Source organism: Anomaloglossus baeobatrachus, unplaced genomic scaffold (assembly GCF_048569485.1).
Source record: "Anomaloglossus baeobatrachus isolate aAnoBae1 unplaced genomic scaffold, aAnoBae1.hap1 Scaffold_4593, whole genome shotgun sequence".
Taxonomy (NCBI): domain Eukaryota; kingdom Metazoa; phylum Chordata; class Amphibia; order Anura; family Aromobatidae; genus Anomaloglossus; species Anomaloglossus baeobatrachus.
In genome coordinates, this window is record NW_027443933.1 from 1,158 (window position 1) to 24,911 (window position 23,754).

The following is a 23,754-nucleotide window of genomic DNA, read 5'->3' on the forward strand; positions in this document are numbered from 1 at the left end:
GAAAGGGCTTTCTACGGGTAAGGATGGCAAAGGGTGGCAGTGACGGAAAGTCAGGCAACCTGTCCTGTCCGTCTTTTTGTATCGTGAATTGGAAAGACTGCAAGGGGGAGGGGAGTTGCTTGCGCCCTAAAGGAGGAGTTATTCAGATTCATTGCAGTGGGCGGCGGCTGCAAAACGCACCATTCTTCTTGTTTTGGCTCTGCAAAGCAGCCTTTTCAAGGGTTGGCTTGGGTGACAAAATGTCTTGTGTAGGCGTGGGTTTGTCTCCCTCTCGCTCTCTCTCCCTAAGATGTGTCCGGCATAGGCCAGGGTGCCACTCGAGGCCCAAACCAATTCTGGTTATCGCTTCTCGGCCTTTTGGCTAAGATCAAGTGTAGTATCTGTTCTTATCAGTTTAATATCTGATACGTCCCCTATCTGGGGACCATATATTAAATGGATTTTTAGAACAGGGAGATGGAAAAAGAGCTTGCTCTGTCCACTCCACGCATTGACCTGGTATTGCAGTACCTCCAGGAACGGTGCACCCCTTCTTAACCCAGTTTCCAAAAGCAGAACTCAATTCACCTGATTCATATTAGCCCGATTTAATGAATTGGAAGAAAGCATACGTCTTCATATGCACCTCAATTTGGCCCATTCACTTTTCACACTTCCTCCTTTTGTTTTTTATCTTTCACACTTTTGACTTTCTTTATTCATCCAAATAGCAAACTCATCACCACTCAACCTGACCAACTCGGCTATGTCCCCGTGCTGCAGTTCTCTGTCTTATCTAGATCATTTGCAATTGAATGGAATAGATCCCTTTTGGACAAAGTGGATTCACCTGCTGCTGCAGTGACCACAGGTGTGATAACATCTAGAATTGGCATCTGGTGCGATCTCTCCGCTTCCACTCCAAAGAAAGTTACCTGTTTATTCCTATCATGCATTGGTTTTTGGGGTTTTCTTTGAGTAATGATGATCTCTTTAGTAGTCTGTTGGCGCCCTCTCCTGGAGGAATAGTTTGCTTGCTCTTGGACATTCTAAAAGAGAGGTCATGATAGACATTGAGCTTCTGAGCTCAATTGGGGACAGTCATGGGTGATGAATGTTTGCAACCTACTGCGAAGCCTCATACCGCAATATAAGGAACGTCAAATACTAAGAAAGGGCGGCCTATGAAAGAATTACTACTTTCAATAAGTACACTTAAACGGCTAATTGGGAATAGAAAAACTGTAAAAAGCCCTCTGAGAAAGCCCCCCTCTAACCTTTGATAGTAAGCTTTTCTGTAGTCTGCCTGTTGATGTATTTTCCGTTTGAACTGTGCACAACATGAAGAGACGGAACACTGGCGGCTTGTCACAATGCCCCCCGATGACATCACAATAGCGCTGCTGCCTAGAAAACAAGCTGCGCAGAAGAAGTTGTTCTTTGGGTGGGAGGGTGGGCTAGTGGAAGGAGGGGGCAATCTCTTTTTTTCCCGGGTGGTAGGGGGATGACAGGAGAAGGGAAGCGGGTGGTGAGAAAGGTACAGAGGGCAGGGTTTGGGGGCTGGGAAGGAAAGGGAAAAGATTAGGGTTTGGGGATGATGAAAGGGCTTTCTACGGGTAAGGATGGCAAAGGGTGGCAGTGACGGAAAGTCAGGCAACCTGTCCTGTCCGTCTTTTTGTATCGTGAATTGGAAAGACTGCAAGGGGGAGGGGAGTTGCTTGCGCCCTAAAGGAGGAGTTATTCAGATTCATTGCAGTGGGCGGCGGCTGCAAAACGCACCATTCTTCTTGTTTTGGCTCTGCAAAGCAGCCTTTTCAAGGGTTGGCTTGGGTGACAAAATGTCTTGTGTAGGCGTGGGTTTGTCTCCCTCTCGCTCTCTCTCCCTAAGATGTGTCCGGCATAGGCCAGGGTGCCACTCGAGGCCCAAACCAATTCTGGTTATCGCTTCTCGGCCTTTTGGCTAAGATCAAGTGTAGTATCTGTTCTTATCAGTTTAATATCTGATACGTCCCCTATCTGGGGACCATATATTAAATGGATTTTTAGAACAGGGAGATGGAAAAAGAGCTTGCTCTGTCCACTCCACGCATTGACCTGGTATTGCAGTACCTCCAGGAACGGTGCACCCCTTCTTAACCCAGTTTCCAAAAGCAGAACTCAATTCACCTGATTCATATTAGCCCGATTTAATGAATTGGAAGAAAGCATACGTCTTCATATGCACCTCAATTTGGCCCATTCACTTTTCACACTTCCTCCTTTTGTTTTTTATCTTTCACACTTTTGACTTTCTTTATTCATCCAAATAGCAAACTCATCACCACTCAACCTGACCAACTCGGCTATGTCCCCGTGCTGCAGTTCTCTGTCTTATCTAGATCATTTGCAATTGAATGGAATAGATCCCTTTTGGACAAAGTGGATTCACCTGCTGCTGCAGTGACCACAGGTGTGATAACATCTAGAATTGGCATCTGGTGCGATCTCTCCGCTTCCACTCCAAAGAAAGTTACCTGTTTATTCCTATCATGCATTGGTTTTTGGGGTTTTCTTTGAGTAATGATGATCTCTTTAGTAGTCTGTTGGCGCCCTCTCCTGGAGGAATAGTTTGCTTGCTCTTGGACATTCTAAAAGAGAGGTCATGATAGACATTGAGCTTCTGAGCTCAATTGGGGACAGTCATGGGTGATGAATGTTTGCAACCTACTGCGAAGCCTCATACCGCAATATAAGGAACGTCAAATACTAAGAAAGGGCGGCCTATGAAAGAATTACTACTTTCAATAAGTACACTTAAACGGCTAATTGGGAATAGAAAAACTGTAAAAAGCCCTCTGAGAAAGCCCCCCTCTAACCTTTGATAGTAAGCTTTTCTGTAGTCTGCCTGTTGATGTATTTTCCGTTTGAACTGTGCACAACATGAAGAGACGGAACACTGGCGGCTTGTCACAATGCCCCCCGATGACATCACAATAGCGCTGCTGCCTAGAAAACAAGCTGCGCAGAAGAAGTTGTTCTTTGGGTGGGAGGGTGGGCTAGTGGAAGGAGGGGGCAATCTCTTTTTTTCCCGGGTGGTAGGGGGATGACAGGAGAAGGGAAGCGGGTGGTGAGAAAGGTACAGAGGGCAGGGTTTGGGGGCTGGGAAGGAAAGGGAAAAGATTAGGGTTTGGGGATGATGAAAGGGCTTTCTACGGGTAAGGATGGCAAAGGGTGGCAGTGACGGAAAGTCAGGCAACCTGTCCTGTCCGTCTTTTTGTATCGTGAATTGGAAAGACTGCAAGGGGGAGGGGAGTTGCTTGCGCCCTAAAGGAGGAGTTATTCAGATTCATTGCAGTGGGCGGCGGCTGCAAAACGCACCATTCTTCTTGTTTTGGCTCTGCAAAGCAGCCTTTTCAAGGGTTGGCTTGGGTGACAAAATGTCTTGTGTAGGCGTGGGTTTGTCTCCCTCTCGCTCTCTCTCCCTAAGATGTGTCCGGCATAGGCCAGGGTGCCACTCGAGGCCCAAACCAATTCTGGTTATCGCTTCTCGGCCTTTTGGCTAAGATCAAGTGTAGTATCTGTTCTTATCAGTTTAATATCTGATACGTCCCCTATCTGGGGACCATATATTAAATGGATTTTTAGAACAGGGAGATGGAAAAAGAGCTTGCTCTGTCCACTCCACGCATTGACCTGGTATTGCAGTACCTCCAGGAACGGTGCACCCCTTCTTAACCCAGTTTCCAAAAGCAGAACTCAATTCACCTGATTCATATTAGCCCGATTTAATGAATTGGAAGAAAGCATACGTCTTCATATGCACCTCAATTTGGCCCATTCACTTTTCACACTTCCTCCTTTTGTTTTTTATCTTTCACACTTTTGACTTTCTTTATTCATCCAAATAGCAAACTCATCACCACTCAACCTGACCAACTCGGCTATGTCCCCGTGCTGCAGTTCTCTGTCTTATCTAGATCATTTGCAATTGAATGGAATAGATCCCTTTTGGACAAAGTGGATTCACCTGCTGCTGCAGTGACCACAGGTGTGATAACATCTAGAATTGGCATCTGGTGCGATCTCTCCGCTTCCACTCCAAAGAAAGTTACCTGTTTATTCCTATCATGCATTGGTTTTTGGGGTTTTCTTTGAGTAATGATGATCTCTTTAGTAGTCTGTTGGCGCCCTCTCCTGGAGGAATAGTTTGCTTGCTCTTGGACATTCTAAAAGAGAGGTCATGATAGACATTGAGCTTCTGAGCTCAATTGGGGACAGTCATGGGTGATGAATGTTTGCAACCTACTGCGAAGCCTCATACCGCAATATAAGGAACGTCAAATACTAAGAAAGGGCGGCCTATGAAAGAATTACTACTTTCAATAAGTACACTTAAACGGCTAATTGGGAATAGAAAAACTGTAAAAAGCCCTCTGAGAAAGCCCCCCTCTAACCTTTGATAGTAAGCTTTTCTGTAGTCTGCCTGTTGATGTATTTTCCGTTTGAACTGTGCACAACATGAAGAGACGGAACACTGGCGGCTTGTCACAATGCCCCCCGATGACATCACAATAGCGCTGCTGCCTAGAAAACAAGCTGCGCAGAAGAAGTTGTTCTTTGGGTGGGAGGGTGGGCTAGTGGAAGGAGGGGGCAATCTCTTTTTTTCCCGGGTGGTAGGGGGATGACAGGAGAAGGGAAGCGGGTGGTGAGAAAGGTACAGAGGGCAGGGTTTGGGGGCTGGGAAGGAAAGGGAAAAGATTAGGGTTTGGGGATGATGAAAGGGCTTTCTACGGGTAAGGATGGCAAAGGGTGGCAGTGACGGAAAGTCAGGCAACCTGTCCTGTCCGTCTTTTTGTATCGTGAATTGGAAAGACTGCAAGGGGGAGGGGAGTTGCTTGCGCCCTAAAGGAGGAGTTATTCAGATTCATTGCAGTGGGCGGCGGCTGCAAAACGCACCATTCTTCTTGTTTTGGCTCTGCAAAGCAGCCTTTTCAAGGGTTGGCTTGGGTGACAAAATGTCTTGTGTAGGCGTGGGTTTGTCTCCCTCTCGCTCTCTCTCCCTAAGATGTGTCCGGCATAGGCCAGGGTGCCACTCGAGGCCCAAACCAATTCTGGTTATCGCTTCTCGGCCTTTTGGCTAAGATCAAGTGTAGTATCTGTTCTTATCAGTTTAATATCTGATACGTCCCCTATCTGGGGACCATATATTAAATGGATTTTTAGAACAGGGAGATGGAAAAAGAGCTTGCTCTGTCCACTCCACGCATTGACCTGGTATTGCAGTACCTCCAGGAACGGTGCACCCCTTCTTAACCCAGTTTCCAAAAGCAGAACTCAATTCACCTGATTCATATTAGCCCGATTTAATGAATTGGAAGAAAGCATACGTCTTCATATGCACCTCAATTTGGCCCATTCACTTTTCACACTTCCTCCTTTTGTTTTTTATCTTTCACACTTTTGACTTTCTTTATTCATCCAAATAGCAAACTCATCACCACTCAACCTGACCAACTCGGCTATGTCCCCGTGCTGCAGTTCTCTGTCTTATCTAGATCATTTGCAATTGAATGGAATAGATCCCTTTTGGACAAAGTGGATTCACCTGCTGCTGCAGTGACCACAGGTGTGATAACATCTAGAATTGGCATCTGGTGCGATCTCTCCGCTTCCACTCCAAAGAAAGTTACCTGTTTATTCCTATCATGCATTGGTTTTTGGGGTTTTCTTTGAGTAATGATGATCTCTTTAGTAGTCTGTTGGCGCCCTCTCCTGGAGGAATAGTTTGCTTGCTCTTGGACATTCTAAAAGAGAGGTCATGATAGACATTGAGCTTCTGAGCTCAATTGGGGACAGTCATGGGTGATGAATGTTTGCAACCTACTGCGAAGCCTCATACCGCAATATAAGGAACGTCAAATACTAAGAAAGGGCGGCCTATGAAAGAATTACTACTTTCAATAAGTACACTTAAACGGCTAATTGGGAATAGAAAAACTGTAAAAAGCCCTCTGAGAAAGCCCCCCTCTAACCTTTGATAGTAAGCTTTTCTGTAGTCTGCCTGTTGATGTATTTTCCGTTTGAACTGTGCACAACATGAAGAGACGGAACACTGGCGGCTTGTCACAATGCCCCCCGATGACATCACAATAGCGCTGCTGCCTAGAAAACAAGCTGCGCAGAAGAAGTTGTTCTTTGGGTGGGAGGGTGGGCTAGTGGAAGGAGGGGGCAATCTCTTTTTTTCCCGGGTGGTAGGGGGATGACAGGAGAAGGGAAGCGGGTGGTGAGAAAGGTACAGAGGGCAGGGTTTGGGGGCTGGGAAGGAAAGGGAAAAGATTAGGGTTTGGGGATGATGAAAGGGCTTTCTACGGGTAAGGATGGCAAAGGGTGGCAGTGACGGAAAGTCAGGCAACCTGTCCTGTCCGTCTTTTTGTATCGTGAATTGGAAAGACTGCAAGGGGGAGGGGAGTTGCTTGCGCCCTAAAGGAGGAGTTATTCAGATTCATTGCAGTGGGCGGCGGCTGCAAAACGCACCATTCTTCTTGTTTTGGCTCTGCAAAGCAGCCTTTTCAAGGGTTGGCTTGGGTGACAAAATGTCTTGTGTAGGCGTGGGTTTGTCTCCCTCTCGCTCTCTCTCCCTAAGATGTGTCCGGCATAGGCCAGGGTGCCACTCGAGGCCCAAACCAATTCTGGTTATCGCTTCTCGGCCTTTTGGCTAAGATCAAGTGTAGTATCTGTTCTTATCAGTTTAATATCTGATACGTCCCCTATCTGGGGACCATATATTAAATGGATTTTTAGAACAGGGAGATGGAAAAAGAGCTTGCTCTGTCCACTCCACGCATTGACCTGGTATTGCAGTACCTCCAGGAACGGTGCACCCCTTCTTAACCCAGTTTCCAAAAGCAGAACTCAATTCACCTGATTCATATTAGCCCGATTTAATGAATTGGAAGAAAGCATACGTCTTCATATGCACCTCAATTTGGCCCATTCACTTTTCACACTTCCTCCTTTTGTTTTTTATCTTTCACACTTTTGACTTTCTTTATTCATCCAAATAGCAAACTCATCACCACTCAACCTGACCAACTCGGCTATGTCCCCGTGCTGCAGTTCTCTGTCTTATCTAGATCATTTGCAATTGAATGGAATAGATCCCTTTTGGACAAAGTGGATTCACCTGCTGCTGCAGTGACCACAGGTGTGATAACATCTAGAATTGGCATCTGGTGCGATCTCTCCGCTTCCACTCCAAAGAAAGTTACCTGTTTATTCCTATCATGCATTGGTTTTTGGGGTTTTCTTTGAGTAATGATGATCTCTTTAGTAGTCTGTTGGCGCCCTCTCCTGGAGGAATAGTTTGCTTGCTCTTGGACATTCTAAAAGAGAGGTCATGATAGACATTGAGCTTCTGAGCTCAATTGGGGACAGTCATGGGTGATGAATGTTTGCAACCTACTGCGAAGCCTCATACCGCAATATAAGGAACGTCAAATACTAAGAAAGGGCGGCCTATGAAAGAATTACTACTTTCAATAAGTACACTTAAACGGCTAATTGGGAATAGAAAAACTGTAAAAAGCCCTCTGAGAAAGCCCCCCTCTAACCTTTGATAGTAAGCTTTTCTGTAGTCTGCCTGTTGATGTATTTTCCGTTTGAACTGTGCACAACATGAAGAGACGGAACACTGGCGGCTTGTCACAATGCCCCCCGATGACATCACAATAGCGCTGCTGCCTAGAAAACAAGCTGCGCAGAAGAAGTTGTTCTTTGGGTGGGAGGGTGGGCTAGTGGAAGGAGGGGGCAATCTCTTTTTTTCCCGGGTGGTAGGGGGATGACAGGAGAAGGGAAGCGGGTGGTGAGAAAGGTACAGAGGGCAGGGTTTGGGGGCTGGGAAGGAAAGGGAAAAGATTAGGGTTTGGGGATGATGAAAGGGCTTTCTACGGGTAAGGATGGCAAAGGGTGGCAGTGACGGAAAGTCAGGCAACCTGTCCTGTCCGTCTTTTTGTATCGTGAATTGGAAAGACTGCAAGGGGGAGGGGAGTTGCTTGCGCCCTAAAGGAGGAGTTATTCAGATTCATTGCAGTGGGCGGCGGCTGCAAAACGCACCATTCTTCTTGTTTTGGCTCTGCAAAGCAGCCTTTTCAAGGGTTGGCTTGGGTGACAAAATGTCTTGTGTAGGCGTGGGTTTGTCTCCCTCTCGCTCTCTCTCCCTAAGATGTGTCCGGCATAGGCCAGGGTGCCACTCGAGGCCCAAACCAATTCTGGTTATCGCTTCTCGGCCTTTTGGCTAAGATCAAGTGTAGTATCTGTTCTTATCAGTTTAATATCTGATACGTCCCCTATCTGGGGACCATATATTAAATGGATTTTTAGAACAGGGAGATGGAAAAAGAGCTTGCTCTGTCCACTCCACGCATTGACCTGGTATTGCAGTACCTCCAGGAACGGTGCACCCCTTCTTAACCCAGTTTCCAAAAGCAGAACTCAATTCACCTGATTCATATTAGCCCGATTTAATGAATTGGAAGAAAGCATACGTCTTCATATGCACCTCAATTTGGCCCATTCACTTTTCACACTTCCTCCTTTTGTTTTTTATCTTTCACACTTTTGACTTTCTTTATTCATCCAAATAGCAAACTCATCACCACTCAACCTGACCAACTCGGCTATGTCCCCGTGCTGCAGTTCTCTGTCTTATCTAGATCATTTGCAATTGAATGGAATAGATCCCTTTTGGACAAAGTGGATTCACCTGCTGCTGCAGTGACCACAGGTGTGATAACATCTAGAATTGGCATCTGGTGCGATCTCTCCGCTTCCACTCCAAAGAAAGTTACCTGTTTATTCCTATCATGCATTGGTTTTTGGGGTTTTCTTTGAGTAATGATGATCTCTTTAGTAGTCTGTTGGCGCCCTCTCCTGGAGGAATAGTTTGCTTGCTCTTGGACATTCTAAAAGAGAGGTCATGATAGACATTGAGCTTCTGAGCTCAATTGGGGACAGTCATGGGTGATGAATGTTTGCAACCTACTGCGAAGCCTCATACCGCAATATAAGGAACGTCAAATACTAAGAAAGGGCGGCCTATGAAAGAATTACTACTTTCAATAAGTACACTTAAACGGCTAATTGGGAATAGAAAAACTGTAAAAAGCCCTCTGAGAAAGCCCCCCTCTAACCTTTGATAGTAAGCTTTTCTGTAGTCTGCCTGTTGATGTATTTTCCGTTTGAACTGTGCACAACATGAAGAGACGGAACACTGGCGGCTTGTCACAATGCCCCCCGATGACATCACAATAGCGCTGCTGCCTAGAAAACAAGCTGCGCAGAAGAAGTTGTTCTTTGGGTGGGAGGGTGGGCTAGTGGAAGGAGGGGGCAATCTCTTTTTTTCCCGGGTGGTAGGGGGATGACAGGAGAAGGGAAGCGGGTGGTGAGAAAGGTACAGAGGGCAGGGTTTGGGGGCTGGGAAGGAAAGGGAAAAGATTAGGGTTTGGGGATGATGAAAGGGCTTTCTACGGGTAAGGATGGCAAAGGGTGGCAGTGACGGAAAGTCAGGCAACCTGTCCTGTCCGTCTTTTTGTATCGTGAATTGGAAAGACTGCAAGGGGGAGGGGAGTTGCTTGCGCCCTAAAGGAGGAGTTATTCAGATTCATTGCAGTGGGCGGCGGCTGCAAAACGCACCATTCTTCTTGTTTTGGCTCTGCAAAGCAGCCTTTTCAAGGGTTGGCTTGGGTGACAAAATGTCTTGTGTAGGCGTGGGTTTGTCTCCCTCTCGCTCTCTCTCCCTAAGATGTGTCCGGCATAGGCCAGGGTGCCACTCGAGGCCCAAACCAATTCTGGTTATCGCTTCTCGGCCTTTTGGCTAAGATCAAGTGTAGTATCTGTTCTTATCAGTTTAATATCTGATACGTCCCCTATCTGGGGACCATATATTAAATGGATTTTTAGAACAGGGAGATGGAAAAAGAGCTTGCTCTGTCCACTCCACGCATTGACCTGGTATTGCAGTACCTCCAGGAACGGTGCACCCCTTCTTAACCCAGTTTCCAAAAGCAGAACTCAATTCACCTGATTCATATTAGCCCGATTTAATGAATTGGAAGAAAGCATACGTCTTCATATGCACCTCAATTTGGCCCATTCACTTTTCACACTTCCTCCTTTTGTTTTTTATCTTTCACACTTTTGACTTTCTTTATTCATCCAAATAGCAAACTCATCACCACTCAACCTGACCAACTCGGCTATGTCCCCGTGCTGCAGTTCTCTGTCTTATCTAGATCATTTGCAATTGAATGGAATAGATCCCTTTTGGACAAAGTGGATTCACCTGCTGCTGCAGTGACCACAGGTGTGATAACATCTAGAATTGGCATCTGGTGCGATCTCTCCGCTTCCACTCCAAAGAAAGTTACCTGTTTATTCCTATCATGCATTGGTTTTTGGGGTTTTCTTTGAGTAATGATGATCTCTTTAGTAGTCTGTTGGCGCCCTCTCCTGGAGGAATAGTTTGCTTGCTCTTGGACATTCTAAAAGAGAGGTCATGATAGACATTGAGCTTCTGAGCTCAATTGGGGACAGTCATGGGTGATGAATGTTTGCAACCTACTGCGAAGCCTCATACCGCAATATAAGGAACGTCAAATACTAAGAAAGGGCGGCCTATGAAAGAATTACTACTTTCAATAAGTACACTTAAACGGCTAATTGGGAATAGAAAAACTGTAAAAAGCCCTCTGAGAAAGCCCCCCTCTAACCTTTGATAGTAAGCTTTTCTGTAGTCTGCCTGTTGATGTATTTTCCGTTTGAACTGTGCACAACATGAAGAGACGGAACACTGGCGGCTTGTCACAATGCCCCCCGATGACATCACAATAGCGCTGCTGCCTAGAAAACAAGCTGCGCAGAAGAAGTTGTTCTTTGGGTGGGAGGGTGGGCTAGTGGAAGGAGGGGGCAATCTCTTTTTTTCCCGGGTGGTAGGGGGATGACAGGAGAAGGGAAGCGGGTGGTGAGAAAGGTACAGAGGGCAGGGTTTGGGGGCTGGGAAGGAAAGGGAAAAGATTAGGGTTTGGGGATGATGAAAGGGCTTTCTACGGGTAAGGATGGCAAAGGGTGGCAGTGACGGAAAGTCAGGCAACCTGTCCTGTCCGTCTTTTTGTATCGTGAATTGGAAAGACTGCAAGGGGGAGGGGAGTTGCTTGCGCCCTAAAGGAGGAGTTATTCAGATTCATTGCAGTGGGCGGCGGCTGCAAAACGCACCATTCTTCTTGTTTTGGCTCTGCAAAGCAGCCTTTTCAAGGGTTGGCTTGGGTGACAAAATGTCTTGTGTAGGCGTGGGTTTGTCTCCCTCTCGCTCTCTCTCCCTAAGATGTGTCCGGCATAGGCCAGGGTGCCACTCGAGGCCCAAACCAATTCTGGTTATCGCTTCTCGGCCTTTTGGCTAAGATCAAGTGTAGTATCTGTTCTTATCAGTTTAATATCTGATACGTCCCCTATCTGGGGACCATATATTAAATGGATTTTTAGAACAGGGAGATGGAAAAAGAGCTTGCTCTGTCCACTCCACGCATTGACCTGGTATTGCAGTACCTCCAGGAACGGTGCACCCCTTCTTAACCCAGTTTCCAAAAGCAGAACTCAATTCACCTGATTCATATTAGCCCGATTTAATGAATTGGAAGAAAGCATACGTCTTCATATGCACCTCAATTTGGCCCATTCACTTTTCACACTTCCTCCTTTTGTTTTTTATCTTTCACACTTTTGACTTTCTTTATTCATCCAAATAGCAAACTCATCACCACTCAACCTGACCAACTCGGCTATGTCCCCGTGCTGCAGTTCTCTGTCTTATCTAGATCATTTGCAATTGAATGGAATAGATCCCTTTTGGACAAAGTGGATTCACCTGCTGCTGCAGTGACCACAGGTGTGATAACATCTAGAATTGGCATCTGGTGCGATCTCTCCGCTTCCACTCCAAAGAAAGTTACCTGTTTATTCCTATCATGCATTGGTTTTTGGGGTTTTCTTTGAGTAATGATGATCTCTTTAGTAGTCTGTTGGCGCCCTCTCCTGGAGGAATAGTTTGCTTGCTCTTGGACATTCTAAAAGAGAGGTCATGATAGACATTGAGCTTCTGAGCTCAATTGGGGACAGTCATGGGTGATGAATGTTTGCAACCTACTGCGAAGCCTCATACCGCAATATAAGGAACGTCAAATACTAAGAAAGGGCGGCCTATGAAAGAATTACTACTTTCAATAAGTACACTTAAACGGCTAATTGGGAATAGAAAAACTGTAAAAAGCCCTCTGAGAAAGCCCCCCTCTAACCTTTGATAGTAAGCTTTTCTGTAGTCTGCCTGTTGATGTATTTTCCGTTTGAACTGTGCACAACATGAAGAGACGGAACACTGGCGGCTTGTCACAATGCCCCCCGATGACATCACAATAGCGCTGCTGCCTAGAAAACAAGCTGCGCAGAAGAAGTTGTTCTTTGGGTGGGAGGGTGGGCTAGTGGAAGGAGGGGGCAATCTCTTTTTTTCCCGGGTGGTAGGGGGATGACAGGAGAAGGGAAGCGGGTGGTGAGAAAGGTACAGAGGGCAGGGTTTGGGGGCTGGGAAGGAAAGGGAAAAGATTAGGGTTTGGGGATGATGAAAGGGCTTTCTACGGGTAAGGATGGCAAAGGGTGGCAGTGACGGAAAGTCAGGCAACCTGTCCTGTCCGTCTTTTTGTATCGTGAATTGGAAAGACTGCAAGGGGGAGGGGAGTTGCTTGCGCCCTAAAGGAGGAGTTATTCAGATTCATTGCAGTGGGCGGCGGCTGCAAAACGCACCATTCTTCTTGTTTTGGCTCTGCAAAGCAGCCTTTTCAAGGGTTGGCTTGGGTGACAAAATGTCTTGTGTAGGCGTGGGTTTGTCTCCCTCTCGCTCTCTCTCCCTAAGATGTGTCCGGCATAGGCCAGGGTGCCACTCGAGGCCCAAACCAATTCTGGTTATCGCTTCTCGGCCTTTTGGCTAAGATCAAGTGTAGTATCTGTTCTTATCAGTTTAATATCTGATACGTCCCCTATCTGGGGACCATATATTAAATGGATTTTTAGAACAGGGAGATGGAAAAAGAGCTTGCTCTGTCCACTCCACGCATTGACCTGGTATTGCAGTACCTCCAGGAACGGTGCACCCCTTCTTAACCCAGTTTCCAAAAGCAGAACTCAATTCACCTGATTCATATTAGCCCGATTTAATGAATTGGAAGAAAGCATACGTCTTCATATGCACCTCAATTTGGCCCATTCACTTTTCACACTTCCTCCTTTTGTTTTTTATCTTTCACACTTTTGACTTTCTTTATTCATCCAAATAGCAAACTCATCACCACTCAACCTGACCAACTCGGCTATGTCCCCGTGCTGCAGTTCTCTGTCTTATCTAGATCATTTGCAATTGAATGGAATAGATCCCTTTTGGACAAAGTGGATTCACCTGCTGCTGCAGTGACCACAGGTGTGATAACATCTAGAATTGGCATCTGGTGCGATCTCTCCGCTTCCACTCCAAAGAAAGTTACCTGTTTATTCCTATCATGCATTGGTTTTTGGGGTTTTCTTTGAGTAATGATGATCTCTTTAGTAGTCTGTTGGCGCCCTCTCCTGGAGGAATAGTTTGCTTGCTCTTGGACATTCTAAAAGAGAGGTCATGATAGACATTGAGCTTCTGAGCTCAATTGGGGACAGTCATGGGTGATGAATGTTTGCAACCTACTGCGAAGCCTCATACCGCAATATAAGGAACGTCAAATACTAAGAAAGGGCGGCCTATGAAAGAATTACTACTTTCAATAAGTACACTTAAACGGCTAATTGGGAATAGAAAAACTGTAAAAAGCCCTCTGAGAAAGCCCCCCTCTAACCTTTGATAGTAAGCTTTTCTGTAGTCTGCCTGTTGATGTATTTTCCGTTTGAACTGTGCACAACATGAAGAGACGGAACACTGGCGGCTTGTCACAATGCCCCCCGATGACATCACAATAGCGCTGCTGCCTAGAAAACAAGCTGCGCAGAAGAAGTTGTTCTTTGGGTGGGAGGGTGGGCTAGTGGAAGGAGGGGGCAATCTCTTTTTTTCCCGGGTGGTAGGGGGATGACAGGAGAAGGGAAGCGGGTGGTGAGAAAGGTACAGAGGGCAGGGTTTGGGGGCTGGGAAGGAAAGGGAAAAGATTAGGGTTTGGGGATGATGAAAGGGCTTTCTACAGGTAAGGATGGCAAAGGGTGGCAGTGACGGAAAGTCAGGCAACCTGTCCTGTCCGTCTTTTTGTATCGTGAATTGGAAAGACTGCAAGGGGGAGGGGAGTTGCTTGCGCCCTAAAGGAGGAGTTATTCAGATTCATTGCAGTGGGCGGCGGCTGCAAAACGCACCATTCTTCTTGTTTTGGCTCTGCAAAGCAGCCTTTTCAAGGGTTGGCTTGGGTGACAAAATGTCTTGTGTAGGCGTGGGTTTGTCTCCCTCTCGCTCTCTCTCCCTAAGATGTGTCCGGCATAGGCCAGGGTGCCACTCGAGGCCCAAACCAATTCTGGTTATCGCTTCTCGGCCTTTTGGCTAAGATCAAGTGTAGTATCGTTCGAAAAGGTGGTTTAAGGCTCCGGCCACCTTAGTACAATGATGCAATGCACACTGGAAGGTTGCGCTTGTTAGTACTTTGGGAGGATAGTATATCCATCTAGAGGAAACCATGGCCCTACCAGGATCGAGGCTATTAGACTGAGTAAGTGTGGGGGCTATGGTGCAATGTGCCCCAGGATTGACGACCCTGGAGTGAGTCTGAGCTTGCTGGCTTGGGACCCCGGCGAGCCTTGGGCTCTGTAGCACACCGTACCTTGCCCTTTCATACTTTCTGAGCATATTGCTCTATCCCGGCCTTCTGGCTAGGAAGGGAAATTTTTATAATCATGGTCGGAGGTCCGTTCAGCTTTGGGCTGAGAAACCAACACCCGGTTGGAGGTCCGGGTTAGCTTTGGCTGAGAAACCAACACCCGGTTGGAGGTCCGGGTCAGCTTCGGCTGAGAAACCAACACCCGGTTGGAGGTCCGGGTCAGCTTCGGCTGAGAAACCAACACCCGGTTGGAGGTCCGGGTCAGGTTCGGCTGAGAAACCAACACCCGGTTGGAGGTCCGGTTAGCCTTGGGCTGAGAAACCAACACCGGTTGACGGTCCGGGCAGTTTCGGCTGCGAAACCAACAACTAGTAGCTCTCTACTCCACTTGGGTAAGATGCCTGGGTGGACGCTGGGAGCAACGACAAGGCTCAACCAGGCTTCGGCTTGGGGGAGCACCGAAGATCCCTGACCCTTGCTGTGGCCTTCTGGCTCGGAGGGACGGGGTTGATTTTTGGGGACCCTCTCCTCACGGAGGGGTCCACACGAATCCTAGCCTTTGCACTGTTTTTGGTGTGACTTCGGTCATGCATTTTTTGCGGTGCTTTGGAAAGCTTCATTAAATCAAAAAATCTGTTCTTATCAGTTTAATATCTGATACGTCCCCTATCTGGGGACCATATATTAAATGGATTTTTAGAACAGGGAGATGGAAAAAGAGCTTGCTCTGTCCACTCCACGCATTGACCTGGTATTGCAGTACCTCCAGGAACGGTGCACCCCTTCTTAACCCAGTTTCCAAAAGCAGAACTCAATTCACCTGATTCATATTAGCCCGATTTAATGAATTGGAAGAAAGCATACGTCTTCATATGCACCTCAATTTGGCCCATTCACTTTTCACACTTCCTCCTTTTGTTTTTTATCTTTCACACTTTTGACTTTCTTTATTCATCCAAATAGCAAACTCATCACCACTCAACCTGACCAACTCGGCTATGTCCCCGTGCTGCAGTTCTCTGTCTTATCTAGATCATTTGCAATTGAATGGAATAGATCCCTTTTGGACAAAGTGGATTCACCTGCTGCTGCAGTGACCACAGGTGTGATAACATCTAGAATTGGCATCTGGTGCGATCTCTCCGCTTCCACTCCAAAGAAAGTTACCTGTTTATTCCTATCATGCATTGGTTTTTGGGGTTTTCTTTGAGTAATGATGATCTCTTTAGTAGTCTGTTGGCGCCCTCTCCTGGAGGAATAGTTTGCTTGCTCTTGGACATTCTAAAAGAGAGGTCATGATAGACATTGAGCTTCTGAGCTCAATTGGGGACAGTCATGGGTGATGAATGTTTGCAACCTACTGCGAAGCCTCATACCGCAATATAAGGAACGTCAAATACTAAGAAAGGGCGGCCTATGAAAGAATTACTACTTTCAATAAGTACACTTAAACGGCTAATTGGGAATAGAAAAACTGTAAAAAGCCCTCTGAGAAAGCCCCCCTCTAACCTTTGATAGTAAGCTTTTCTGTAGTCTGCCTGTTGATGTATTTTCCGTTTGAACTGTGCACAACATGAAGAGACGGAACACTGGCGGCTTGTCACAATGCCCCCCGATGACATCACAATAGCGCTGCTGCCTAGAAAACAAGCTGCGCAGAAGAAGTTGTTCTTTGGGTGGGAGGGTGGGCTAGTGGAAGGAGGGGGCAATCTCTTTTTTTCCCGGGTGGTAGGGGGATGACAGGAGAAGGGAAGCGGGTGGTGAGAAAGGTACAGAGGGCAGGGTTTGGGGGCTGGGAAGGAAAGGGAAAAGATTAGGGTTTGGGGATGATGAAAGGGCTTTCTACGGGTAAGGATGGCAAAGGGTGGCAGTGACGGAAAGTCAGGCAACCTGTCCTGTCCGTCTTTTTGTATCGTGAATTGGAAAGACTGCAAGGGGGAGGGGAGTTGCTTGCGCCCTAAAGGAGGAGTTATTCAGATTCATTGCAGTGGGCGGCGGCTGCAAAACGCACCATTCTTCTTGTTTTGGCTCTGCAAAGCAGCCTTTTCAAGGGTTGGCTTGGGTGACAAAATGTCTTGTGTAGGCGTGGGTTTGTCTCCCTCTCGCTCTCTCTCCCTAAGATGTGTCCGGCATAGGCCAGGGTGCCACTCGAGGCCCAAACCAATTCTGGTTATCGCTTCTCGGCCTTTTGGCTAAGATCAAGTGTAGTATCTGTTCTTATCAGTTTAATATCTGATACGTCCCCTATCTGGGGACCATATATTAAATGGATTTTTAGAACAGGGAGATGGAAAAAGAGCTTGCTCTGTCCACTCCACGCATTGACCTGGTATTGCAGTACCTCCAGGAACGGTGCACCCCTTCTTAACCCAGTTTCCAAAAGCAGAACTCAATTCACCTGATTCATATTAGCCCGATTTAATGAATTGGAAGAAAGCATACGTCTTCATATGCACCTCAATTTGGCCCATTCACTTTTCACACTTCCTCCTTTTGTTTTTTATCTTTCACACTTTTGACTTTCTTTATTCATCCAAATAGCAAACTCATCACCACTCAACCTGACCAACTCGGCTATGTCCCCGTGCTGCAGTTCTCTGTCTTATCTAGATCATTTGCAATTGAATGGAATAGATCCCTTTTGGACAAAGTGGATTCACCTGCTGCTGCAGTGACCACAGGTGTGATAACATCTAGAATTGGCATCTGGTGCGATCTCTCCGCTTCCACTCCAAAGAAAGTTACCTGTTTATTCCTATCATGCATTGGTTTTTGGGGTTTTCTTTGAGTAATGATGATCTCTTTAGTAGTCTGTTGGCGCCCTCTCCTGGAGGAATAGTTTGCTTGCTCTTGGACATTCTAAAAGAGAGGTCATGATAGACATTGAGCTTCTGAGCTCAATTGGGGACAGTCATGGGTGATGAATGTTTGCAACCTACTGCGAAGCCTCATACCGCAATATAAGGAACGTCAAATACTAAGAAAGGGCGGCCTATGAAAGAATTACTACTTTCAATAAGTACACTTAAACGGCTAATTGGGAATAGAAAAACTGTAAAAAGCCCTCTGAGAAAGCCCCCCTCTAACCTTTGATAGTAAGCTTTTCTGTAGTCTGCCTGTTGATGTATTTTCCGTTTGAACTGTGCACAACATGAAGAGACGGAACACTGGCGGCTTGTCACAATGCCCCCCGATGACATCACAATAGCGCTGCTGCCTAGAAAACAAGCTGCGCAGAAGAAGTTGTTCTTTGGGTGGGAGGGTGGGCTAGTGGAAGGAGGGGGCAATCTCTTTTTTTCCCGGGTGGTAGGGGGATGACAGGAGAAGGGAAGCGGGTGGTGAGAAAGGTACAGAGGGCAGGGTTTGGGGGCTGGGAAGGAAAGGGAAAAGATTAGGGTTTGGGGATGATGAAAGGGCTTTCTACGGGTAAGGATGGCAAAGGGTGGCAGTGACGGAAAGTCAGGCAACCTGTCCTGTCCGTCTTTTTGTATCGTGAATTGGAAAGACTGCAAGGGGGAGGGGAGTTGCTTGCGCCCTAAAGGAGGAGTTATTCAGATTCATTGCAGTGGGCGGCGGCTGCAAAACGCACCATTCTTCTTGTTTTGGCTCTGCAAAGCAGCCTTTTCAAGGGTTGGCTTGGGTGACAAAATGTCTTGTGTAGGCGTGGGTTTGTCTCCCTCTCGCTCTCTCTCCCTAAGATGTGTCCGGCATAGGCCAGGGTGCCACTCGAGGCCCAAACCAATTCTGGTTATCGCTTCTCGGCCTTTTGGCTAAGATCAAGTGTAGTATCTGTTCTTATCAGTTTAATATCTGATACGTCCCCTATCTGGGGACCATATATTAAATGGATTTTTAGAACAGGGAGATGGAAAAAGAGCTTGCTCTGTCCACTCCACGCATTGACCTGGTATTGCAGTACCTCCAGGAACGGTGCACCCCTTCTTAACCCAGTTTCCAAAAGCAGAACTCAATTCACCTGATTCATATTAGCCCGATTTAATGAATTGGAAGAAAGCATACGTCTTCATATGCACCTCAATTTGGCCCATTCACTTTTCACACTTCCTCCTTTTGTTTTTTATCTTTCACACTTTTGACTTTCTTTATTCATCCAAATAGCAAACTCATCACCACTCAACCTGACCAACTCGGCTATGTCCCCGTGCTGCAGTTCTCTGTCTTATCTAGATCATTTGCAATTGAATGGAATAGATCCCTTTTGGACAAAGTGGATTCACCTGCTGCTGCAGTGACCACAGGTGTGATAACATCTAGAATTGGCATCTGGTGCGATCTCTCCGCTTCCACTCCAAAGAAAGTTACCTGTTTATTCCTATCATGCATTGGTTTTTGGGGTTTTCTTTGAGTAATGATGATCTCTTTAGTAGTCTGTTGGCGCCCTCTCCTGGAGGAATAGTTTGCTTGCTCTTGGACATTCTAAAAGAGAGGTCATGATAGACATTGAGCTTCTGAGCTCAATTGGGGACAGTCATGGGTGATGAATGTTTGCAACCTACTGCGAAGCCTCATACCGCAATATAAGGAACGTCAAATACTAAGAAAGGGCGGCCTATGAAAGAATTACTACTTTCAATAAGTACACTTAAACGGCTAATTGGGAATAGAAAAACTGTAAAAAGCCCTCTGAGAAAGCCCCCCTCTAACCTTTGATAGTAAGCTTTTCTGTAGTCTGCCTGTTGATGTATTTTCCGTTTGAACTGTGCACAACATGAAGAGACGGAACACTGGCGGCTTGTCACAATGCCCCCCGATGACATCACAATAGCGCTGCTGCCTAGAAAACAAGCTGCGCAGAAGAAGTTGTTCTTTGGGTGGGAGGGTGGGCTAGTGGAAGGAGGGGGCAATCTCTTTTTTTCCCGGGTGGTAGGGGGATGACAGGAGAAGGGAAGCGGGTGGTGAGAAAGGTACAGAGGGCAGGGTTTGGGGGCTGGGAAGGAAAGGGAAAAGATTAGGGTTTGGGGATGATGAAAGGGCTTTCTACGGGTAAGGATGGCAAAGGGTGGCAGTGACGGAAAGTCAGGCAACCTGTCCTGTCCGTCTTTTTGTATCGTGAATTGGAAAGACTGCAAGGGGGAGGGGAGTTGCTTGCGCCCTAAAGGAGGAGTTATTCAGATTCATTGCAGTGGGCGGCGGCTGCAAAACGCACCATTCTTCTTGTTTTGGCTCTGCAAAGCAGCCTTTTCAAGGGTTGGCTTGGGTGACAAAATGTCTTGTGTAGGCGTGGGTTTGTCTCCCTCTCGCTCTCTCTCCCTAAGATGTGTCCGGCATAGGCCAGGGTGCCACTCGAGGCCCAAACCAATTCTGGTTATCGCTTCTCGGCCTTTTGGCTAAGATCAAGTGTAGTATCTGTTCTTATCAGTTTAATATCTGATACGTCCCCTATCTGGGGACCATATATTAAATGGATTTTTAGAACAGGGAGATGGAAAAAGAGCTTGCTCTGTCCACTCCACGCATTGACCTGGTATTGCAGTACCTCCAGGAACGGTGCACCCCTTCTTAACCCAGTTTCCAAAAGCAGAACTCAATTCACCTGATTCATATTAGCCCGATTTAATGAATTGGAAGAAAGCATACGTCTTCATATGCACCTCAATTTGGCCCATTCACTTTTCACACTTCCTCCTTTTGTTTTTTATCTTTCACACTTTTGACTTTCTTTATTCATCCAAATAGCAAACTCATCACCACTCAACCTGACCAACTCGGCTATGTCCCCGTGCTGCAGTTCTCTGTCTTATCTAGATCATTTGCAATTGAATGGAATAGATCCCTTTTGGACAAAGTGGATTCACCTGCTGCTGCAGTGACCACAGGTGTGATAACATCTAGAATTGGCATCTGGTGCGATCTCTCCGCTTCCACTCCAAAGAAAGTTACCTGTTTATTCCTATCATGCATTGGTTTTTGGGGTTTTCTTTGAGTAATGATGATCTCTTTAGTAGTCTGTTGGCGCCCTCTCCTGGAGGAATAGTTTGCTTGCTCTTGGACATTCTAAAAGAGAGGTCATGATAGACATTGAGCTTCTGAGCTCAATTGGGGACAGTCATGGGTGATGAATGTTTGCAACCTACTGCGAAGCCTCATACCGCAATATAAGGAACGTCAAATACTAAGAAAGGGCGGCCTATGAAAGAATTACTACTTTCAATAAGTACACTTAAACGGCTAATTGGGAATAGAAAAACTGTAAAAAGCCCTCTGAGAAAGCCCCCCTCTAACCTTTGATAGTAAGCTTTTCTGTAGTCTGCCTGTTGATGTATTTTCCGTTTGAACTGTGCACAACATGAAGAGACGGAACACTGGCGGCTTGTCACAATGCCCCCCGATGACATCACAATAGCGCTGCTGCCTAGAAAACAAGCTGCGCAGAAGAAGTTGTTCTTTGGGTGGGAGGGTGGGCTAGTGGAAGGAGGGGGCAATCTCTTTTTTTCCCGGGTGGTAGGGGGATGACAGGAGAAGGGAAGCGGGTGGTGAGAAAGGTACAGAGGGCAGGGTTTGGGGGCTGGGAAGGAAAGGGAAAAGATTAGGGTTTGGGGATGATGAAAGGGCTTTCTACGGGTAAGGATGGCAAAGGGTGGCAGTGACGGAAAGTCAGGCAACCTGTCCTGTCCGTCTTTTTGTATCGTGAATTGGAAAGACTGCAAGGGGGAGGGGAGTTGCTTGCGCCCTAAAGGAGGAGTTATTCAGATTCATTGCAGTGGGCGGCGGCTGCAAAACGCACCATTCTTCTTGTTTTGGCTCTGCAAAGCAGCCTTTTCAAGGGTTGGCTTGGGTGACAAAATGTCTTGTGTAGGCGTGGGTTTGTCTCCCTCTCGCTCTCTCTCCCTAAGATGTGTCCGGCATAGGCCAGGGTGCCACTCGAGGCCCAAACCAATTCTGGTTATCGCTTCTCGGCCTTTTGGCTAAGATCAAGTGTAGTATCTGTTCTTATCAGTTTAATATCTGATACGTCCCCTATCTGGGGACCATATATTAAATGGATTTTTAGAACAGGGAGATGGAAAAAGAGCTTGCTCTGTCCACTCCACGCATTGACCTGGTATTGCAGTACCTCCAGGAACGGTGCACCCCTTCTTAACCCAGTTTCCAAAAGCAGAACTCAATTCACCTGATTCATATTAGCCCGATTTAATGAATTGGAAGAAAGCATACGTCTTCATATGCACCTCAATTTGGCCCATTCACTTTTCACACTTCCTCCTTTTGTTTTTTATCTTTCACACTTTTGACTTTCTTTATTCATCCAAATAGCAAACTCATCACCACTCAACCTGACCAACTCGGCTATGTCCCCGTGCTGCAGTTCTCTGTCTTATCTAGATCATTTGCAATTGAATGGAATAGATCCCTTTTGGACAAAGTGGATTCACCTGCTGCTGCAGTGACCACAGGTGTGATAACATCTAGAATTGGCATCTGGTGCGATCTCTCCGCTTCCACTCCAAAGAAAGTTACCTGTTTATTCCTATCATGCATTGGTTTTTGGGGTTTTCTTTGAGTAATGATGATCTCTTTAGTAGTCTGTTGGCGCCCTCTCCTGGAGGAATAGTTTGCTTGCTCTTGGACATTCTAAAAGAGAGGTCATGATAGACATTGAGCTTCTGAGCTCAATTGGGGACAGTCATGGGTGATGAATGTTTGCAACCTACTGCGAAGCCTCATACCGCAATATAAGGAACGTCAAATACTAAGAAAGGGCGGCCTATGAAAGAATTACTACTTTCAATAAGTACACTTAAACGGCTAATTGGGAATAGAAAAACTGTAAAAAGCCCTCTGAGAAAGCCCCCCTCTAACCTTTGATAGTAAGCTTTTCTGTAGTCTGCCTGTTGATGTATTTTCCGTTTGAACTGTGCACAACATGAAGAGACGGAACACTGGCGGCTTGTCACAATGCCCCCCGATGACATCACAATAGCGCTGCTGCCTAGAAAACAAGCTGCGCAGAAGAAGTTGTTCTTTGGGTGGGAGGGTGGGCTAGTGGAAGGAGGGGGCAATCTCTTTTTTTCCCGGGTGGTAGGGGGATGACAGGAGAAGGGAAGCGGGTGGTGAGAAAGGTACAGAGGGCAGGGTTTGGGGGCTGGGAAGGAAAGGGAAAAGATTAGGGTTTGGGGATGATGAAAGGGCTTTCTACGGGTAAGGATGGCAAAGGGTGGCAGTGACGGAAAGTCAGGCAACCTGTCCTGTCCGTCTTTTTGTATCGTGAATTGGAAAGACTGCAAGGGGGAGGGGAGTTGCTTGCGCCCTAAAGGAGGAGTTATTCAGATTCATTGCAGTGGGCGGCGGCTGCAAAACGCACCATTCTTCTTGTTTTGGCTCTGCAAAGCAGCCTTTTCAAGGGTTGGCTTGGGTGACAAAATGTCTTGTGTAGGCGTGGGTTTGTCTCCCTCTCGCTCTCTCTCCCTAAGATGTGTCCGGCATAGGCCAGGGTGCCACTCGAGGCCCAAACCAATTCTGGTTATCGCTTCTCGGCCTTTTGGCTAAGATCAAGTGTAGTATCTGTTCTTATCAGTTTAATATCTGATACGTCCCCTATCTGGGGACCATATATTAAATGGATTTTTAGAACAGGGAGATGGAAAAAGAGCTTGCTCTGTCCACTCCACGCATTGACCTGGTATTGCAGTACCTCCAGGAACGGTGCACCCCTTCTTAACCCAGTTTCCAAAAGCAGAACTCAATTCACCTGATTCATATTAGCCCGATTTAATGAATTGGAAGAAAGCATACGTCTTCATATGCACCTCAATTTGGCCCATTCACTTTTCACACTTCCTCCTTTTGTTTTTTATCTTTCACACTTTTGACTTTCTTTATTCATCCAAATAGCAAACTCATCACCACTCAACCTGACCAACTCGGCTATGTCCCCGTGCTGCAGTTCTCTGTCTTA

The 23,754-nt window shown here is 46.6% G+C and overlaps 15 non-coding genes and 1 pseudogene across 15 annotated transcripts; all 16 read left to right on the forward strand.

Annotated features, from left to right (window-relative positions):
* The first annotated feature begins 341 nt into the window (after positions 1-341).
* LOC142280579 (U2 spliceosomal RNA) lies at positions 342-532 on the forward strand. Its single transcript, XR_012742804.1, has one exon. It is a non-coding gene; the product is annotated as a U2 spliceosomal RNA (small nuclear RNA).
* Positions 533-1,919: 1,387 nt separating this feature from the next.
* Positions 1,920-2,110, forward strand: LOC142280591 (U2 spliceosomal RNA). Its single transcript, XR_012742815.1, has one exon. It is a non-coding gene; the product is annotated as a U2 spliceosomal RNA (small nuclear RNA).
* Positions 2,111-3,497: 1,387 nt separating this feature from the next.
* LOC142280599 (U2 spliceosomal RNA) lies at positions 3,498-3,688 on the forward strand. The gene has a single exon (XR_012742820.1). It is a non-coding gene; the product is annotated as a U2 spliceosomal RNA (small nuclear RNA).
* A 1,387-nt stretch (positions 3,689-5,075) lies between these two features.
* LOC142280600 (U2 spliceosomal RNA) lies at positions 5,076-5,266 on the forward strand. The gene has a single exon (XR_012742821.1). It is a non-coding gene; the product is annotated as a U2 spliceosomal RNA (small nuclear RNA).
* A 1,387-nt stretch (positions 5,267-6,653) lies between these two features.
* LOC142280601 (U2 spliceosomal RNA) lies at positions 6,654-6,844 on the forward strand. The gene has a single exon (XR_012742822.1). It is a non-coding gene; the product is annotated as a U2 spliceosomal RNA (small nuclear RNA).
* A 1,387-nt stretch (positions 6,845-8,231) lies between these two features.
* On the forward strand, positions 8,232-8,422 carry LOC142280580 (U2 spliceosomal RNA). Its single transcript, XR_012742805.1, has one exon. It is a non-coding gene; the product is annotated as a U2 spliceosomal RNA (small nuclear RNA).
* A 1,387-nt stretch (positions 8,423-9,809) lies between these two features.
* On the forward strand, positions 9,810-10,000 carry LOC142280582 (U2 spliceosomal RNA). Its single transcript, XR_012742806.1, has one exon. It is a non-coding gene; the product is annotated as a U2 spliceosomal RNA (small nuclear RNA).
* A 1,387-nt stretch (positions 10,001-11,387) lies between these two features.
* On the forward strand, positions 11,388-11,578 carry LOC142280583 (U2 spliceosomal RNA). Its single transcript, XR_012742807.1, has one exon. It is a non-coding gene; the product is annotated as a U2 spliceosomal RNA (small nuclear RNA).
* A 1,387-nt stretch (positions 11,579-12,965) lies between these two features.
* On the forward strand, positions 12,966-13,156 carry LOC142280584 (U2 spliceosomal RNA). Its single transcript, XR_012742808.1, has one exon. It is a non-coding gene; the product is annotated as a U2 spliceosomal RNA (small nuclear RNA).
* Positions 13,157-14,543: 1,387 nt separating this feature from the next.
* On the forward strand, positions 14,544-14,685 carry LOC142280598 (U2 spliceosomal RNA; annotated as a pseudogene).
* A 739-nt stretch (positions 14,686-15,424) lies between these two features.
* LOC142280595 (U2 spliceosomal RNA) lies at positions 15,425-15,622 on the forward strand. The gene has a single exon (XR_012742819.1). It is a non-coding gene; the product is annotated as a U2 spliceosomal RNA (small nuclear RNA).
* A 1,387-nt stretch (positions 15,623-17,009) lies between these two features.
* LOC142280585 (U2 spliceosomal RNA) lies at positions 17,010-17,200 on the forward strand. Its single transcript, XR_012742809.1, has one exon. It is a non-coding gene; the product is annotated as a U2 spliceosomal RNA (small nuclear RNA).
* A 1,387-nt stretch (positions 17,201-18,587) lies between these two features.
* On the forward strand, positions 18,588-18,778 carry LOC142280586 (U2 spliceosomal RNA). The gene has a single exon (XR_012742810.1). It is a non-coding gene; the product is annotated as a U2 spliceosomal RNA (small nuclear RNA).
* A 1,387-nt stretch (positions 18,779-20,165) lies between these two features.
* Positions 20,166-20,356, forward strand: LOC142280587 (U2 spliceosomal RNA). Its single transcript, XR_012742811.1, has one exon. It is a non-coding gene; the product is annotated as a U2 spliceosomal RNA (small nuclear RNA).
* Positions 20,357-21,743: 1,387 nt separating this feature from the next.
* LOC142280588 (U2 spliceosomal RNA) lies at positions 21,744-21,934 on the forward strand. The gene has a single exon (XR_012742812.1). It is a non-coding gene; the product is annotated as a U2 spliceosomal RNA (small nuclear RNA).
* Positions 21,935-23,321: 1,387 nt separating this feature from the next.
* LOC142280589 (U2 spliceosomal RNA) lies at positions 23,322-23,512 on the forward strand. The gene has a single exon (XR_012742813.1). It is a non-coding gene; the product is annotated as a U2 spliceosomal RNA (small nuclear RNA).
* The last annotated feature ends 242 nt before the right edge of the window (positions 23,513-23,754 follow it).